General features: G+C 40.6%; 1 long non-coding RNA gene across 1 annotated transcript in view; it reads left to right on the top strand.

Annotated features, from left to right (window-relative positions):
* Positions 1-9,307: 9,307 nt before the first annotated feature.
* The window catches only part of LOC147377890 (uncharacterized), a 110,427-nt gene continuing 106,979 nt past the window's right edge, over positions 9,308-12,755 (top strand). Inside the window, exon 1 of the long non-coding RNA XR_015142367.1 lies at positions 9,308-9,381. This is a non-coding gene — a long non-coding RNA (uncharacterized LOC147377890). The remainder of the gene's footprint in view (positions 9,382-12,755) is intronic.

Here is a 12,755-nt window from a genome sequence, read left to right on the forward strand (position 1 = left end):
GTGCAAGGAAGGTGTGAATATTGTGAACAAACAATTGACTTATAATGGTGAGCTGGATCTGCTGTTTTGCTCCTGGAAGTCAAGCTGAGATATACTTAGTGAGCTTGTGAATGCTGAGTGCTGGGGAGTCCTGAATTCCTGTGAGGTCACTGTGAGGTTTGCTTTCACTGGCTTTTATCTCTCCTGCAGGAACAAGTGTATGACAGATTCCACAGTTATTTGAGGTTATACAAATCATGGGGTAAAAAACAAAGAGAATTTTGACCAAAATGCTCAAATATAGTATTTGTGATGATGTGTCATGTTTAAGATCTACATGAGAAATGTAGATTTTCAAAGACATAAGATAAAAAGATAAGATTTTTTAAAAAATATACTAGAAGTATACAGGAACAAGTCTCAGTCAACATACCCCTAAGTGGACTAGGAAGCTTTCTGATCCCTTAAACATACTGAATATATTGTGCAAATGGTTTGGGAATGTAGGCTTGCTGGGAGAGATTAATTTAAAAAAAGCAAAAAAGATAAGAAATAGAACACGCTTGCGTCATTTTTATCCCTGGAGGAAGAGGGTGTTTGCTTACCCACTGAAGAAAGTGTTGATGAAGTGCAATCTTTAGTCCAGACCATTTTGAAAATGACTGGTCAACTTTATACCAGATCCAGACAGAGTTCTTTCTCCTCCAAAAACTCATAATTGATTTGGGAGACAAGGCATACAGATGAATAGAAGGCAGTCCAGGGTAAACACCCATGGTTTGGGCAGAGAGTCATTGTGGCAGGATTAGTTGAGTGTTGAGAGAGTCAAGGTTTTCTAATTAAAAGTTTCCATGAGAAAAAAAAAAGGAGACTCTTAGAATCATTGTGCTCACTATGCTTTTTTCTTTCCAAGGAATAGGCCTAAGTGGTTAGAGGATACACATGTAAATAAGAAATCTTAGCCATATGGCCTCTTAAATGCATGAGAAATGGAATTACTAGGCTCTGAGGGAAGACCAGAAACCATAGTAACAGCCAAATCTCATGATGATGAAGAAACTCAAAGAATCGCCATTTTTCTGTCCAGCCACGTGGGATGATTCATGGATTATGGTTTGTCATTAATATAACTCAGCTTTGTTGTGTTTACCTTTCTGATTCCTCAGCTGAACACCTATTTCCATCTTCAGTTCACAGAGGCTATGAATCATTTTAGACATTGGCTGATCTTGGTGAAGTATCTATCTTAGCCCAGCAAGTTGCTGTCAAGTGGGAAGATTTACAAATTATAGACATGGAAATTTGTACATCAGCCACTGTTAAGGACACTTCCTTCTTTAGGGGGCTATTGTAGGGACCCCTTTAGCAGAACTTGAAGTCATGGCATTGACTGCCCAAGTCAGATAGTGTCCACAGACCCCCTTTGGCAAGTACCCTTATGGGCCCCTTGCCTTGACTTTGAAAACTCAGATGCCATTTAATTTAATTTCAGGCATAATATCTATGTTGTACCTCTGCCTGCCAATGCAGGAGATGTAGGAGATGTAGGTTCAATTTCTGGGTCCCCTAGAGGAGGAAATGGCAACCCACTCCAGTGTTCTTGCCTAGAGAATTCCATGGACAGAGGAGCCTGGAGAGCTACAGTCCATGCAGTCACAAAGAGTTGGACACAACTGAGCACACACACATTAGTCAGGGAATCAACCAATTAATTCTGTTTTATTTTTTATATTTGGCTTGTATTTTTTGTATAATGAACATGAGTATAATGCAAATACACACACATATACACATATATCGGAGAAGACGATGGCACCCTACTCCAGTACTCTTGCCTGGAATATCCCATGGACTGAGGAGCCTGGTAGGCTGCAGTCCATGGGGTTGCAAACAGTCGGACACGACAGAGCAACTTCACTTTCACTTTCCACTTTCATGCGTTGGAGAAGGAAATGGCAACCCACTCCAGTGTTCTTGCCTGGAGAATCCCAGGGATGGGGGAGCCTGGTGGGCTGCTATCTATGGGGTCGCACAGAGTTGGACACGACTGAAGCGACTTAGCAGCAGCAGCAGTAGCATACACATATATGTGCATGATGAAAGTGAAAGAGGAGAGTGAAAAAGTTGGCTTAAAGCTCAGCATTCAGAAAACGAAGATCATGGCATCTGGTCCCATCACTTCATGGAAAATAGATGGGGAAACAGCAGAAACAGTGTCAGACTTTATTTTTTGGAGCTCCAAAATCACTGTAGATGGTGATTGCAGCCATGGAATTAAAAGACGCTTACTCCTTGGAAGAAAAGTTATGACCAACCTAGATAGCATATTGAAAAGCAGAGACATTACTTTGCCAACAAAGGTTCGTCTAGTCAAGGCTATGGTTTTTCCAGTGGTCATGTATGGATGTGAGAGTTGGACTGTGAAGAAAGCTGAGCACCAAAGAATTGATGGTTTTGAACTGTGGTGTTGGAGAAGACTCTTGAGAGTCCCTTGGACTGCAAGGAGATCCAACCAGTCCATTCTGAAGGAGATCAGCCCTGGGATTTCTTTGGAAGGAATGATGCTAAAGCTGAAACTCCAGTACTTTGGCCACCTGATGCGAAGAGTTGACTCGTTGGAAAAGACTCTGATGCTGGGAGGGATTGGGGGCATTAGGAGAAGGGGACGACAGAGGATGAGATGTCTGGATGGCATCACCAACTCGATGGACATGAGTTTGAGTGAACTCCGGGAGATGGTGATGGACAGGGAGGTCTGGCGTGCTGCGATTCATGGGGTTGCAAAGAGTCGGACACGACTGAACGACTGAACTGAACTGAACTGATGATATATATATATATATATATATATATATATATATATATATATATCTCAATGCTGCCTTTTACAAGATCATTATAATTTATTATAAAGAAAGGATTAGTTTTATTGAAATGCTAATACATTAAAACTATCTGGCATTTTTTTGAAGGAAACGGTACAAAAGAGGAAGCCTACTACTGTCTCTTTCCAAGATAGATCATTAGAAAATTAATATGAAAAATTCCTTCAGGTGCCAGAAAGGCCTTGGAGAGAAATAAGCATCATAATGCTACTAGTGGAGTTGTGGTTCTTAAAAATGACCCTGGCCTCTCAAAACCATCTTGCCCACCTGGACGGAGTCTGAAAAAGTCCTCAACGGCCATTTTGAAGTTTGAGGAGGAGGCAGAGGCTGCTCAGCATCTCTTGTACAGAAATCCAGGAGACAGATCTGACCTTCTCCTGGAAAGAAAGAATGAGAAGACCTTTCTACAAAGATAGCTGCACAGTAAAAGATGTCCAACTCACTTTTAATAAGTGATAGTGATCCTGAGAGTAAAAGGAGGTGGTGGATGTAACGCCTTGTTTTTGATGGATCAGCATAATCTGCTTGGTAAATCTCCTTCCTTTAAGGCTTTAATTTATTGTCAACATTTTCTTCCCAACTCCTCTCAAATTGCTCCCTCACACTTTGGTAACCTTGTGTTTTTAACTTCTCTCTTGTCTTTGCCTCTTGCTAAATTTCCTTATATAGAGTTGTAATAACTTTAGATGATTCTAAGACTAAGGCATTTTAAGAATTGAAGTATGTTTCCTGTCTCCTCAACTCTTTTTCTCCACTCTCATGTCCTTTGCAATTGTTTCCCCATTATATTATCTCATGTGAAGTGGGCTAGGTTCATGATACTATGGATTTTCAATAGCAAAAATAATTAGTAAGTTATTATAATGAAGTAATGATTTTTACTTTCAGTCAGTCTGCTTCTTTTTCTCATCCATTCTCTTTGCTTTGCATTTTTCCTTCAAAGTGTTTTCAGTCATGACTTTGTTCTATCATCATGTAAGTTATCTTGTTTTATTTTCACATTTATCACTTACAGAGGTAATAACATGCTTGGAGAATCTGAGTTATGTGTTGTGTGCTTTGTCTATGGTTTTTCATCTACTTTTCACAACAATTGAATGAGGTAGCAGTTCTTATTCCTGTTTCACAGGTGAGGGAAATGAATTTGAGAAGGCTTAGAAGCTTTCCTAATGTCACAACACTGATAAGTGATGAAGCCTAGATAGAAAACTCAAAACCTATGATTTAATTACTGTGTCCTACCTCTCCATATAACTACTACTTATGGGGTCTTTCCTACCTACCAGGTAATTTTAGATGCGTTCTCTTGGAAGTTATCCAACAACTCTATGAAGAGTTAAATAGCTACACAACCTACTATTAATAGCTGTGTGACTGCTAGTTAATGAACCTGAGCTTTATCTCATCTGTGACATGATAATAACACTTGTTCCATCTTTGTTCCACAGTTAATATGAATGTTTCATGAGAGTATGAGTATGAGAATAGTTTTTAAACCAGGAAGAATGATGTAGTGGTACACAGTGTAAGCATGGGAATGTTATTTACTGTGTTAATGGGGTGATTTTCTAAATAAGAAATCTTAGGAACAGAGAGGTAGATGTAAATTTAGCCACAAATGTGCACCATGTGTAGGGAACTGTCCTTGGCACTTGCTGGAATGCTCTGCTCAAGTTTCTCGGTCCATGTCGGGCAGATCTGGAATTAGAGTTGGGTGGGCTTCCCAGATGGCCCTAGTGGTAAAAAGAATCTGCCTGCCAGTGTAGGAGACATAAGCGATATGGATTCGACCCATTGGTCTGGAAGATCCCCTGGAGGAGGAAATGGCAACCCACTCCAGTATTCTTGCCTGGAGAAGCCTCTTAGACAGAGGAGCATGGTGGACTATGGTCCATAGGGTCACAAAGAGTTGGACACGACTGAAGGACTTAGCACGTGTTGCCTCTAGATGAAAAGAAGAGTGATTTCTAAGAGGTTCTCATTTCATAGCTGAAGGACTGGTTATAGTCAGAGTTGCTGCTGAATTTACGAGTGGAATTTCATGCTGACTTTCCCTGCTGGAGTTTTGTACTGGCCTCATTGCCCTAATCCTGCATTACAATATGCTTTTCCAGTGTAATTGATGATGTCCAGATTTCTTTGGCTCTTTGACAAATGCCTTGCTATACAATGCTCTGTCTGGAGCTTTTTATTATTTATTCATTGATTTACTTTTTAAACAAATGGAAATGAAAGCAAGATGCTTGGTTTGAAAGCATCCATGGTTTAACCATGCTGGTTCTTCAGGTGCTCCAGTGCCACATGTTTTCTTGAGAACTCACTGAAAGTAAGGCTCAGACCACTGGCTGAATATTTTAAGCTGTTGGTAGGTACTCTATGGGGAGGTAAGCAGTCTTCTGCCCTTTCTCCCAGATAATGAGACAGGATGCCCAGGGCAGAGTCAGGGACAAAAAGTCACTGATTCATTTTCCCTCTCCTGCCACTTGCTCTTACTGTGTCCTCAGATAGGGAAGATCATTATACTGTGTCAGACTGGATGATATTTGAAAGAACGTGGGTGTAGTTTCCAAGTAAGGATATATTTTGGATAATGAGGAACAGACTTGTACCAGGGAAATCAAGGTTTCTGTATGGTCTCTGAGGCTCCTGCGGTACAAACTCAAAGCCAAGCTAATCACAGCCAGTTTTTAAAAGAGATACTCCGGTAACAATCTGAGAGAATAGATATATTATTTGGGCAAAAAACAACAACTACTAAAAAATGATGTTTAGAATAGAGATGAATACTTTCATGTGTTAAGGCAAAGCTGTTAACCAACAACATGAATGCAAATTCCTATTATTAAGGAGTTCTATTGCCGAATTGGAGAAGACAGTGGCACCCCACTCCAGTACTCTTGCCTGGAAAAATCCATGGACAGAGGAACCTGGTAGGCTGCAGTCCATGGGGTCGCTAGGAGTCGGACACGACTGAGCGACTTCACTTTGACTTTTCACTTTCATGCATTGGAGGAGGAAATGGCAACCCACTCCAGTGTTCTTGCCTGGAGAATCCCATGGACAGAGGAGCCTGGTGGGCTGCCGTCTATGGGGTCGCACAGAGTCGGACACGACTGAAGCGACTTAGCAGCAACAGCAGCATTGCCAAATTATAAGAAAATTCATCACTTCCCTAGGGACACAATTATCACTTATTTTATTTATATTCAGTTCAGTTCAGTCACTCAGTCATGTCCGACTGAGACCCCATGGGACTGCAGCACACCAGGCTTCCCTGTCCATCACCAGCTCCCAAAGTTTGCTCAAACTCATGTCCATCGAGTTGGTGATGCCATCCAACCATCTCATCCTGAAATAATCATATTTAAGATTCTTTGGCAGGTGTTGTGTGAGTTTATGTATGTGTGTGTGTGTGAGATATGGTTTAATTTATTCATTCACCTCAAATTATAGAGAAGTTTGTAGCTTACATGGCTTCAATCAGTCCTGACTTGTTTTTCATGTCTTAATTGATTTGAATGGATAAGAGATGGCAATAATAATAACAGTAATGATAATAATAATAATACTATCTGTATAGTGCATAGTTCATTCACAAAATGTATCCCTTTTAATCTTTAAAACTCTCAAGAGAGGATTTTTAACCTGTGAGTCAGGTAGAGCAGACATTATTATTGTTCCTTCTTATGGCAAGTGAGCTATGTACCACTATAAATTGTTAAGGAGAATTACATATTTTTCTTATCATAGTCCTATTAAAAAACTTAAATATTTTAAAATTAGTATGATTATTTAGATTTTATTTCCAGAATATAACAGGTTTCCGGTAAAACACTAATTGGCAACAATTATTGTTCCAGGAAGTTACATAACACTTCAGTAGGCTATGTAAAAAGCCTGACACATGGTCTCGGATCAGCTGCCTTCTCTTCCTTACCTGGACATGGCTGCGTTGTTAGTACTCCGCACTGTGCTATGTCGCCTGGAAGATACAAATGTGTTTAGGTCATGCTATGTGCCCTCCTGTTGTCCGTGATCTAACTGGAGAGAAAGACCATGGCCATCGCTGAACTGCAAATTGTGGCCAGGACTGCCTGGGTCATGCATTCCCCACCTTGGAGTCATAGGGAAGGTAAGACCATCCAAAGCACATACACGGAGAAGGATAGGGGTAGTTCTCCAAAGTAAAGTCAAACTATCATTTCTGGATAAAAGATGAACAGATTAAGGGCAAAAGATGCCCAGGTCAGGTACTTCTTCTGATGTCCATAAAGTGATGAAGTCCTTGGTTTCCCCCCTGACCAATTTCCTCTTACTCTCAATTCTCCTCTCTCCAGGTACAATCCTGGCATCTCTAGTTGCAAAATGAAATATGTTTTCCTCTCTATAAACATGGTTATTATACATGCTGGTTAAGCATAGTTAATATGGTACTATCTGTAGTATATATTTCAAATACATTAACTTTAAAGAGCTTTTCGTGGGCAGTTTTGAGGATTTAACCATCATTTATAATACAGCATCTATGGCAAAATGTATGCTATGGAACCAAACACTCAAATCAACAGACAAATTCTTGGAACATGAACTGGGGTTGTATGAATATGACTGAGTGAGAAATTGTGCAACAGAACTTGGAAGGACTGAAAACTTTCAGAGACAGGAGTCCATAGGAGCTCTGTGAGTCTGGGAAGAAGGCAGAAGGCATCCTGATCCTACTAACAATCCATCAGAATCCTGATGGCATCAACACCTGACTTGTGTTCCCCCTGTATTAACCTATGGATGCAAGAGTGACCTGGGTCTCGTGTCTCGGAGGCACTGATCTGGGGCAACTAGATGGGACCCTTTTCTTTTCTCATTATCCCAGTTATGTCCCTCTTGAAACTACATCCTTGTTCGAAAACAAGAGGAAGAATGTATTTTGACTGACTAATTTTTCTATCTGTTTAAAACATTTTAAACACAAAAATACAAGAAAGTGAAACATGTTTTATATGCAGTATAAAAGTAAAAGTCTCATCATTCCCCTCAACAGAGGTATCCAGTACTTGATATATTCAAGGGTCCGTTTTGTAAAATGAATTTCCTAATATGTAAATGAATTCAGTTCAGTTCAGTTCACTTGCTCAGTCGTATCCGACTCTTTGCGACCCCATGAATTGCAGCACGAGTTACATCTCCTAATTTTATCAAAATTAGACAATTTGGGGAGGAAAATTGTCTATATGCTTCAAGCCCTTTTCTCTTGTAACCTAGTGTTTTATTACAGTTTCAAAGTGTGTGGTTGTGGATGTTGCAGACGGGGAGGGGAGGATGGAATTTAAAGACGAGTTTGATAAGTGTAGTTTTAAGCTTGGTGGAACTTACTGATTAGGATGACACACTCTGGTTTCCATGGAGAGAAGGCACAGATGCTCTGCCTTTGGGACCCTTCCAGACCTCATGTTAAGTGTCTCTTCATCTAGCCAGTCCAGATTTATAGCTTGTATAGTAAAACTGTAGTTGTAAGTATAGCACTTTCCTGAGTTCTGTTAGTCATTCTAGCAAATGATCAAACCTGAGTGGAGATCTTGGGAACTCCCAGGATTTGAGCCAGCTGGTCAGGCTTGTGGTGTCCTGGGGATCCCTGCACTTGTGACTGGCATCTTCACTGAAGGTAGTCTTGTTGGGGACTGTGTCCTTAAATCTGTAGAATCTAGTGCTAACTACGGTGGTTAGCATCAGAATAGAAACGCAGTACAAAACCATTACTTAACCAAAGGATATGTAAGATTAACCACAACGTAGTGGTGGTGCTGTGCTCAGTCGTGTCTGACTTTTTGCCACACCCCTGGACTGTAGCCCTCCAGGCTCCTCTGCCCATGGGATTTCCCAGGCAAGAATATGGAGTGCCACAATGTAGAATGCAACACAATTCAGAGTAGCCAGGGCCAGATCAGAGCAGTTACCTTGCATGAGATCATCAACATCATTCCCTGGTGATTGAGAGGAAAGCTGTGTGACCAGAGACCCTGAGCAACATGATGTCTGAATGTTACACTGAGACAGAGGAGGAGGAAGGAAGATTGCTTGAGAAAAATGAAATGGTCTAATAGCGTGTTCAAACTTTGGACTAATTACAAATGCATTTGCTTTAGATTGCAAGAGACTGAGGTTTTAATAATTTCTTAAAACATTCTTTTTATTAACAGATTTATTCCACTGAATCAGCAGGACTAGGGGGTTGAAGGCAATAGGAGATCACTATAGACATTAATGAAAACTACGTTTTCTCCACCTGCCCCAACTCCCTCCCCTGTGAAACATTTATATTACTGTGCATAAAATTTGACTCTACTATGAATATATAGCTTATTTTATCGCCTCTCACTCTTATCCTGGAGTTTTGCTTTTGGTTCAGAAGTATCTTGCCATACTGACAAACTCACATTTTCCTTTCCAGTTGTCGACTTGCATATCAAGTGGGTCGGAACAGAAGCAGTTAGTTTCCGTAAGGCAGAAGGACTGTATTCCGGTGAGTCATGAGTTTCCATGGGTGTTGGTCTGAGCTGTGTTTTGGGCCTCTGGTCCAGTGCTTGGTTATTGTGGGATTGTCTGTGGCTTTCAAGATTCATTGAATCACTTACTGCTTATATTAAATGCTGGGAAGGAAATGATGGATCAAACATTGGTTGAGGTTTTTTAACAGTTTGTTTTTTCTGGTGGAGTTTTAAATCTAGTAGGAAAATAGATAGGCAAATAAGTAATTTTGACAGAATTTTAAATTATTTTCTTATCGATATTTTTATTGACATATAGTTGATTTATAATGTGTTAATTTCTGCTGTCCAGTAAAGTGATTCAGTTATATATATGGGCTTCCCTGGTAGCTCAATGCTAAAGAATCCATCTGCCAATGCAGGAGATGTGGGTTCGATTCCTGAGTTGGGAACATCCCCTGGAGGACAGTATGGCAACCCATTCTAGTATCCTGGCCTGGAGAATCCCATGGACAGAGGAGCCTGGCGGGCTATAGTCCAGGGGGCTGCAAAGAGTCAGACACTACTGAAGTGACTGAGTATGCATGCAATGCATGCATTTTATATATATATATATATATATATATCCTTTTTAAAATATTCTTTTCCATTATGGTTTATCACAGGATACTGAATATAGTTCTCTGTGCTATACAATAGGACCTACCTTGTTATTTATCCATTCTATACAGAAAAAACTTATATCTGCTAAATCCCAACCTTCTGTTCCATCTTTCCTCCAACCCCCTACCCTTTGGCAACTACCAGTCTGTTCTCTACTTCTGTGATTCTGTTTCCGTCTCATAGGTAGTTTCCTTTGCATCATATTTTAGATCCACATATAATTAATATCATACAGTATTTGTCTTTCTCTTTCTGACTTACTTTAGTTAGTATAATAATCTCTAGTTGCACTGACAGAATTTTTAAATTTCTGTAATAAGAAAGTAAGAAAGAGATCTCGGAGTCAGTCATCCTGTGCTCTCTAGGGCCCCTTCTGTTTCTGAATAGGTCCTGAAAATGCCTGATGCTGGTACAAGCGTAGATGAGGAGAGCACAGGCTGAAATGTCTGCAGAGGCAGTCAAAAGAAATAAATGACGTGGCTGGTGATGATCGGGGAAAATTGGGCAAATGATATCAGTCCTGCCAGATTTTTCAATTTTTTTAACAGAAACTAGAAATCTGTTATTAAAAAAGAAAAAATGTAAATAGTGCCAAAATTTAAATGTTGACAAAAATCCCCCCATAAACATACAAATACAAAATCACTACGCAGAAAAATTATACACGGAGCCGGTCATATTTGGACAACAGATCCCCGTGTGCAACTGCTGGTATAAATGGGGTAGTTCAGTGCAAATCCACGAGAGGAACCATGAGAACACCTTGCTGTTTTTAAAGGCTACCTCTGAGAATTACTGAGCAGGACTTTTCTTCTTTTTATTTTCTAGCTTAAAAAACTGTCCTTTGGTAATAATTGTTGGTTAACATTCCCTCGGGCTTCTCTTGTGGCTCACATGGTAAAGAATCTGCCTGCCACCAGAGGTGACACAAGAGACGCAGGTTCGATCCCTGGGTCAGCAAGATCCCTTGGAGAAGGAAATGGCAACCCACTCCAGTATTCTTGAGTAGAGAATTCCATGGAAAGAGGAACCTGACAGACTAGTCCATGGGGTCACAAAGGGTCAGATACAACTGAGCAACTAGCACACACACACACACACACACACACACTCCCTCAGCAAGAACCTCACTTGCCCCTCCTCTGCTTTTCTCAGACTTCTCTCTCTGTGGACTCTTTCCCTTCTTCCTTCTCTCTGATTAAACCATCTTCCTTCTCTCCCTCATCTTTGCATCACTCAATGTAATTTATCTTCTCTAAACATTTCTTAAATTGGATGGGAATCCAAAATTTTATACAGAATTCACATCTCCCCACTATTTTCTCTGTATCTTTTCTTTTAATTAAACCAGAGGGATTGGATCCTAAAGAAATTTGAGGTTCTTTGTCCTAATCATGGCATCCGGTCCCATCACTTCATGGGAAATAGATGGGGAAGCAGTGGAAACAGTGTCAGACTTTATTTTTTGGGGCTCCAAAATCACTGCAGATGGTGACTGCAGCCATGAAATTAAAAGATGCTTACTCCTTGGAAGGAAAGTTATGATCAACCTAGATAGCATATTCAAAAGCAGAGACATTACTTTGCCAACAAAGGTCTGTCTAGTCAAGGCTATGGTTTTTCCAGTGGTCATGTATGGATGTGAGAGTTGGACTGTGAAGAAGGCTGAGCGCCGAAGAATTGATGCTTCTGAACTGTGGTGTTGGAGAAGACTCTTGAGATCTTCTCCAACCAGTCCATTCTGAAGATCAGCCCTGGGATTTCTTTAGAGGGAATGATGCTGAAGCTGAAACTCCAGTACTTTGGCCACCTCATGCGAAGAGTTGACTCATTGGAAAAGACTCTGATGCTGGGAGGGATTGGGGGCAGGAGGAGAAGGGGACGACAGAGGATGAGATGGCTGGATGGCATCACTGACTCGATGGACGTGAGTCTGAGTGAACTCTGGGAGTTGGTGATGAACAGGGAGGCCTGGCATGCTGCGATCCATGGGGTCGCGAAGAGTTGGACACAACTGAGCGACTGAACTGAACTGTCCTAATCCTTTCTCTCTGCAGTTTCTTTCCACACCTATGTGTGTCTACTTAAAAAAAATTCAGTCATGTGTATCTTGCCAGTAAACTTGCTGGGAAGTTCCTTCTTTCTTCTTTTCTGTTTTAATTAGTCTTTTGGCCTTTTAAACCATAGGTTTATTTGTCAGTGACAGATGGAATTATTGGTTTTATTATCACTAAATTGTTTGCTTAAAACTCATCTTTTTATTATGTGCATAATAAGATAATGTACCTAGAACTCTCATAAATGATTTTGCTGCTTGTAAGTGTCTAATATTCTTTTCCTATGTCCAGATTAGTGCTTAAATTTACCAATTTTATTTCCATGTGAAGAAGAGAATTCAGAATAGCTGTTAAAAATTGAACCTACTTCACAGCTGCTGTGAACACATCTATGGTGCTTTTTTTACCCTGTTACTTCTTCAGTAGCTTCTGAAAGTTTCCCATGAATTTTACAAGGCAGCTCTGAGAAGGAGGGTAAAATGATGACATCTAAGAGCACAGGGGGTGGTCGAGAGATGTGAAAGCCCAGTAGATTCATCTAAGCCAAGTGACCCGCCCTGTGCCTGCCGAGGACAGACTCGCTCTTCTCCCTCTGTTTTTCCTGAGCTCATCTGGGCTCATCTGAGTGGGCCTTCAGGGATCCTTTGTGTGATTAAATAGCTAAAACAAGGAGGATTTGGCCTGCAGGC

Source organism: Bos grunniens, chromosome 2, assembly GCF_055505025.1.
Source record: "Bos grunniens cultivar Pamir isolate PY7600 chromosome 2, Bosgru_T2T1.0, whole genome shotgun sequence".
Classification (NCBI taxonomy): domain Eukaryota; kingdom Metazoa; phylum Chordata; class Mammalia; order Artiodactyla; family Bovidae; genus Bos; species Bos grunniens.